The sequence below is a fragment of the Cherax quadricarinatus genome, chromosome 34 (genome assembly GCF_038502225.1).
Source record: "Cherax quadricarinatus isolate ZL_2023a chromosome 34, ASM3850222v1, whole genome shotgun sequence".
Classification (NCBI taxonomy): Eukaryota; Metazoa; Arthropoda; class Malacostraca; order Decapoda; family Parastacidae; genus Cherax; species Cherax quadricarinatus.
In genome coordinates this window covers 14,914,349-14,921,869 of record NC_091325.1, presented here as the reverse complement: position 1 = coordinate 14,921,869, position 7,521 = coordinate 14,914,349, and the positions used below count along the sequence as shown (strand labels likewise).

At 40.3% G+C, this 7,521-nt stretch overlaps 1 non-coding gene across 1 annotated transcript; it reads right to left on the bottom strand.

Annotated features, from left to right (window-relative positions):
• Positions 1–6,766: 6,766 nt before the first annotated feature.
• On the bottom strand, positions 6,767–6,871 carry LOC128693807 (U6atac minor spliceosomal RNA). Its single transcript, XR_008407772.1, has one exon. It is a non-coding gene; the product is annotated as a U6atac minor spliceosomal RNA (small nuclear RNA).
• Between the last annotated feature and the right edge of the window lie 650 nt (positions 6,872–7,521).

Genomic DNA, 7,521 nt, shown 5'->3' with positions numbered 1-7,521 from the left:
GTAATTATGATAATTATGAGGACGATGAAGATAATGATCCCGTGTTGTTGGCTTCAGTCTCCGTGTATCTTATGTTATGTGTTGGTCAGGTGGTGCGTTACACTTTGTGATTTTACTGTCACATTTTCGTCACTATGACACGTAAATGTCTCGAAATACTTGACTGTTTGCACCGAGCCGCGACCAATATTACTTTCCCTGAACTTGTATGAAAAATATATTGTACGTGGCAAACGAAAGATTATATATTCTTGTAAGATAAAAAAAATTATTAGAAGATTGTCGGGGAATTATTCAATTCCAAATGTGAATTAGCGGATAACTTGAGCATCACTTTGAAGTATGTCAAAAGCATCAATAGCCTGGTTGATCAGGCCATTCACCAGGTCAGTGATGCCCGGAACCTTCTCGAGGTAGATTCTAGGGGAAATGCTAAATCCTCAGGGGATCATAAAACGCCTGGGGAATGGGGGATATTCAGGTTCTATCCAAGAAAGGGAAGAACATGTCCAGTTCTTTGGATCAACATCCTCTCCCTTCCTCACCACTATCAAGGCACCTTCAAGAGGGAACTTGCCTGGCTAAACATCCCCAAAATAAAGATACCTAAGTATTGCACGTGTGTCATTCATGTACAACTTAGACTACATAGCCGTCATATTGTAGCCCTGGAGTGAGAGGCTATGGTAGTTAAGTAGTTCAGAGAACCACTGATCCGGCCGAGCTAAGGGAAAAAAAAAATTCTATTAACTTTATTTGTATGTATAATAATTAAGATTAAAGGTAAAAAAAAATAATCATCAGTATACGAAAATAAAAATATAAAATGCCGTATTACACTGGCGTTATTTAAAATACGCTTTAGCTGTAAATGGTTCGTGTGATCATGGCTTCCACAGCCCAGTCTCTAACTAAGCCTCTTAAATTGGGAAGAAGACTCGGCAGAAATAAGAGCTATTAAGAAAAACATAGGAAAGTGGATGTAAGTGGTTACTGAATATAAATGGAATTTTGCAAGATATACCTGTCACTTTGTATGTCTGCGACATAAACCGACAATTCTGCCAGAGTGTAAAACACAGGATTCTGTTTCACACTCGTCTGACAGGACGTTAGTACCTCCCTGCATGGTACTTTCTACCAACCTGCTACACTCGTAAGTCAGGATGATAGTACCTCCGTGGGTGGTTGCTGTTTACCAACCTGCCACCGGCCACAGACATATGACAGGATGTGAGAAATTTAGGAGTGATTATGTCAGAAAATCTCGTCTTCAAGGAACACAGCAGAAAATTAATATCCTCAATAATTAGAACCTTCAAAAGAAGCCGGTAATGATACTCTTCAAGACACTTGTGCTCATTGTGCTCTAACAGCTCCGTTCAAGGGAAGTGAACCTGCAGACCTGGAGAATATGCAGAGAACTTTCACTTCTTGCATAAATTCAGTCAAGCACCTAAATTACTGGGAACGTTTGAAGTACCTCAATCTGATCTCCCTAGAACGTAGGCGAGAAAGATGCTTCATAATCTTCACCTGGAAAATTCTGCAGGGATTGGTCCCAAATCTGTAAACACAAATTATTTTCCACGAAAGTATGAGACTTGGTAGACGGTACAAAACACCCCCAATGAAAAACAGGAGTACAGTGAGTACACAAACTGAAACTCGGTAAGTGTGAAGGTATGAATACTTCAGTACCCTCTTTTCATACATGAGGGGGATTACAAACAACCCGCTGGATGTCTTCAAGATGGAAACGGACAAGTATCTTAAATCAAAAGGGTTATGGTGCGTACGGTGGACTTTGTACCGCTAGGTTCAACAGCCTGGTTGATCATGTCATCTACCAGGAAGTCTGGTCAGGAACCATGGGGTGTAATCTCCAGGTTGGTAAACTATCCCGGATTTTCACTATCTATTAACCTGGTTTCTCCTGAACGGGTTTATGGTACCTGACGGACACCTGAAGGACGTTCCTGGTGGTCAGTGCCCCCCGCGGCCTGGCGGGGGGTACTGATCTCCTGGAGAAGCAAGGCCTGATCAACCAGGTGTAAATGCGCTGCTGCTGGCAGCGCGCATTTACACCCATGTAACGTCCATCTGCCGCCCAATATAGTACTAATTAATAATAATATGTATAATGATCGTCGTAATCTGGATTTTATTTGCATCTCATATAAACTTGGTAGTTTCTTCAACATTAACTGTAACAACAAAATTTCTTTCGCCCGACTCGTAAGTTGTGTGTTTTGAGGTGCTGGTGGTGTGGTGATAATGGTAGGTGTGATGGTAGTAGTGAGGGAAGATGTAGTAGGAGTAAGGCTGGAATAATGGCATGGTGGATAGCAAAGGTGAACCTGGTGGAGGCGTTTGTTGGAGAAAGTGGTAATGATGGTGGTGAATAGTGGTTGAGGAAGTGGTGATGGTGGTGGTTGTTGATGGGGGAAGTGGTGACGGTGGTAGTTACTGAAAGAAGTGATGGGGGGTAGAACAACGAGGGAGAAGACAAGGTTAATGCATAATTGACAGATTCAAGAAGATCTCTCGTGGAATCCCTCACTCGTTGCTCTCCTGATACATGATCCCTGGATGCTGGTGAATGACTCTTGAGCTGAGAAATCAGAGTTGTAATAATAATAATAATAATAATAATAATAATAATAATCCAGGTACATGCATTACAGCTGATACCTTGGCTAAACTCTCTCTAAATCACGACCTTGTAGAAAACTCAGCAGCTCACAGGATGTGCTGCTGGTGCACAACAAACTACTTCTCACAGGATGAGTTGCAGTTGTACAACAAACTAATCGCTGGTAGTGGCAATAAAAAAAGTAAACAAGTGAATAATACTTCAGAGAAAGTGATCAGACGACTTATAGAGAGACTGGGAAAAAATGTTCGTAATAAGTGGCAGTTTAAATTTGTGCTCTTAATAACCTTTCTGCGCGTATAAGGAGCCTTTGCTTGTAGCAAAATTAATCTACCGATGGCTGTGTAAGCCAGCTGGCCGCTAACAGCAACAGCCTGATTGACCATTCCGTTAACAAGAAAACCGGACTGTGAGACCTCAGGTCACAACTGTGTATTCTAACAGCAGAGAATTAATTAACCTAGCAACGCAATTTCATGTTGATAACAAGAGAAGCCTAGACCTCTATCTGTTACGAGCATCTGCTCAGCCAGCCGCTTGTGGCCTTCGGCCCGCTGGCAACAATAGCCTAGTTGACCGGGCATTCAACATAAAGTTATAAATGGCATGGTGATATCAACAAGCTGTGAAAAAGACATTTGTGTACCGTTTAAGGCATTCATTAGAGGAAATATTTCCCCACAAAACAGTCTCATCAGACCACAGCCCCGGGTCAAGACCCGTCCTGGCAAACCTACCTGGTACCTTCATCAGTCCTGATGATGCCAAGCTTAGAAAGTAGAACTCTCGAAGCCAGTCACAGATTTCTCCCAGATATACGAGTAAATGTACTCAGTCGTGTATTACATGGAAATTTGCCAACGTTAGGTGACAGAAACAGATCGTAGTCAGCAAATGTAGGTATTTTATTGTGACTTTAATCTGTAACACGACTGTGACAATGAACTATGAGTGTGGAGGTGTTACTTTCATGTTTCTTCGTCATCTCAGTGGTTCAACTATTTCTGTTTCCTCATCACAACATATAGTCTGGCCTTTATGCATCAACATTTATTGGAGTTAATGCATAATATAAATGGTTAAAAGTAGTTAATTGACGGATAGACATACGGCAAATGAAATAAAATGCTATCCTTTACTAACAACGGTTAACTGACGTTAACTTAACCTAAACAGCGAATGTCGAGAAACAACGAGAACAAATATCGCAATACCGTGGCTCGAATTATTTACCAAAAAAAAAAAATCTCTCTTTAGAGAGGAAACTTCACGTCTTTCGCCACATCAGCCTCTTCTACTGCGTCTTTATTTTTCAATAGGACGATATGGTGAATTTCGCCATGCTATATCGAGTGGCCAGGTCCGACACTCGCGTTCCTCCCACTTTGCAGTGAGTTCTTTTTTCGATGTTTCGGTCTGTCCTGCATCATTATCAAGTTACAAGTTGTCGTTTTGACTCCAATGTAGTCCAGGACGGAGCGAAACGCTTTCGAACGTTTCTTCTCTAAAGAAAGTTTTTTTTTTTTTTTGTAAATTGTTCCAGCGACGGTATTGCGATATTTATTTTCGTTTCTTGACATTCATTGTTTAGGTTAAGTTGATGTCAGTTAACCGATATCAATAAAGGGCCGCATTATACTGCATTTACTGTATATCTTATCTACCAATTAACCATTTTTAACCAGTTGTAATATACATTAACGCCAAAGAGATGGCAGAACGTATAATAAACAAAACAAGAGGGGCAGAGATCACGGTCAGTCTCGCCCACTTAGTACGCAGGTATGACAAGTTTCTTTTTTCCTTCGTTTATCTGCTATGTTCTTCACCTCTGCCCATGAGTTTCCTTTCTTTCGTCTCCTCCCTACATCGTTTACACCTGTCATTACTCTCCCTCTACCTGCCTCTCCATCGTTCTTCCTCCATCACGTTCGTCATCTCGTAAAGTTGGTTAAAAGTTTGCGAAGCGGAGGCTGTGTGGCTACCACTGATTTTGCAGTTTAATTCTTTTGGGTTTCGATTCTTTTAGTTTCGACTTTGTTTTTAGTTTTGATTCTTTTAATTTTAATTCTTTTAATTTTAACCCGGCCTAGTATAGGACAGGATGCTATCCTGCCTGTTATACTTAGATGTTATCCTTCCTAGTATATTATTCTGCCTGGTTTAATTAAGATGCTATTCTGCCTGATATAATTAGGATGCTATCCTGCCTGGTATAATTAGGATGCTATCCTGCCTGGTATAATTAGGATGCTATCCTGCCTGGTATAATTAGGATGCTATCCTGCCTGGTATAATTAGGATGCTATCCTGCCTGGTATAATTAGGATGCTATCCTGCCTCGTATAATTAGGATGCTATCCTGCCTGGTATAATTAGGATGCTATCCTGCCTGGTATAATTAGGATGCTATCCTGGCTGGTATAATTAGGATGCTATCCTGCCTCGTATAATCAGGATATCCTGCCTGGTATAATTACGATGTTATCCTGCCTGATATGGGTAACATGTTATCCTGCCTGGTGGAGGTCATACAGCGCCAGGAGGAATGAGACATAATCAAGTTTGATCCAAGGAAGAGGGATGGCAGCTCCAGTGCCTGGTATCAAGAACCCTTCAGCATCAGCACACCCACCTAAAAAATATAAAGAAAATAGGGGAACAATCTGTTGTGACCCCTTGAAGTAGATGCCTTGATGTTGACGACGGGCTCTTCATCCCAGGCATTGGAGCTGCCACTCCCCTCCCTTGGATCAAACCTCCTTACCTCTCGTTCCCCAGGGGCCGTAATGCTCTCACAGGGTTAGTGCTTCCCCATCAATATGATATTCTAAATATATATTAAAATATAACCTTTTAAATGTCATTGTGTCAGTGGACACAGCAAACAATGAGTTGTTTATTTTATTACAAACATTTGAATAAAAAATGTAATCATGATGGCTTTTTTTCCACCAAACTTTTATAAAGTGTTTAGTTCACTGGAGTTTTTAAGTTTGCTCATTTTGTGAAATAATTATAAACATTAAACGCAAATGTGAGACTTAAGCGATTTATACATACATATATATATATATATATATATATATATATATATATATATATATATATATATATATATATATATATATATATATATATATATATATTATATATATATATATATATATATCATTTACCAAACTGCGAAAGGCCAGGATTCGACCCCACGACACATTGTCCCGTTGTCCATTGTGTGACCTCTTGAGGCGGGACGATGTATCGTGGGATCGAATCCTGGCCGGTTGCAGTTTGGTAAATGATTCAAAACCACTTGTTTCGTGGTTTCATATATATATATATATATATATATATATATATATATATATATATATATATATATATATATATATATATATATATATATATAATGTATCTATGGTGTCAGTCACTGATATTCATACCTTGGGAAAACAAATAATATGGTTAAGGGGAAATTCTTAAAACTCTGTTTCAGCATTATTGTTCTATTTATAATAATAATAATAATAACAATAAGAATAATAATATTAAGTGGCAGTTTTTATCAGCCAGGATATAAAGAGGCTTTATCTAGTGTGTGTGTGTGTGTGTGTGTGTGTGTGTGTGTGTGTGTGTGTGTGTCCAGTAGACCTTGGAGTGTTCAAGGTATATATATATTTCGACAACCAGCTGTCCTTGTTGGTCCTTCCACAGCCTGGCCACCACACCTCCCTTTTTTCCCCTGCTTCTCTTCCACTCCTGCACCCTCCCTCCCTTTCTCCTTTTTACTCCTCCAGCTTCGTCCTCCCTTCTTCCCTTCCTTCCTTTCCCCCCTTCCTTCTCCCCACCCACCTCCCTCCTTTCCAGCCCTTCCTTGTCTACCACAATCCCCACTTTCTCCCATCATCCGTCTCTCCTCCACGTCTGTCTTTGGGAAGTGACAGACCTGATGGGCACTACAGACGAACAACAATATGAGCATTCGTGACCATTCGTGTATCTAGCCTATTTTATTTTTATTTTTTAATGTATTTTTTATGTTACCTGGAGTTTACCTGGAGAGTGTTTCGGGGGTCAACGCCCCCGCGGCCCGGTCTGTGACCAGGCCTCATTAAAAATGTGTCAGGTGTCGCCGTAGCGACGGTGCCTTGACAGTATGTGTGTTGTCCGTCCTTATCAAGGGGAGTGCTAACCTTCTCTCCTGACAGTTTGTTCCTTTCCTCCACATTTTGATTACCAAACCATTACTTCCCTACAAGCATTTTAAATTTATCATTGAAGAATTTAAATTTGTTGCGAGTTTCTCTATTATTTAACAAAATAAAATACGACAACGGCCTCAGTGAGAATGATAAATATTTTCCCAGAAGTAATTTAATTATTTTTGTCCTCTGCCCACCAAGAAAGAACTACCTGCTGTCAGTTCCTAGGGCCGTCGCCCCCGCGGCTGTCTCAGACAAAACCTGATCACTCAGGCTGTTGGTGTTAGCATGAAGTCCAATATAGTCACCACAGCCTGGCTAATCAGGAACTTTAGTTTGCACAGTTCCTCTTGAAGATAACTATGGGGTCTGTTGGTGGTTCCATACGTACAGGAAAAGTTTTGAGCAATCTTAATCAATCTATCTTCAGTCTTTCTATATGGCCAAAACAATCTTTTAGTTAATTCTTCTCGTATCCTTCCAAAAGTTTCTAAGATCATCGTTGCTTATTATAAACATATTTACACAACATGCATATCTCGCGTATGTGGTATCAATGTGATGCTGCTGGTAGCTTACTTCTTGTTGCAATGTTGAAAAATTACCGTGTTTCACACCCTGACTTCGCACCAGTACAAGACACCATGCAACACGCGTCCAAAA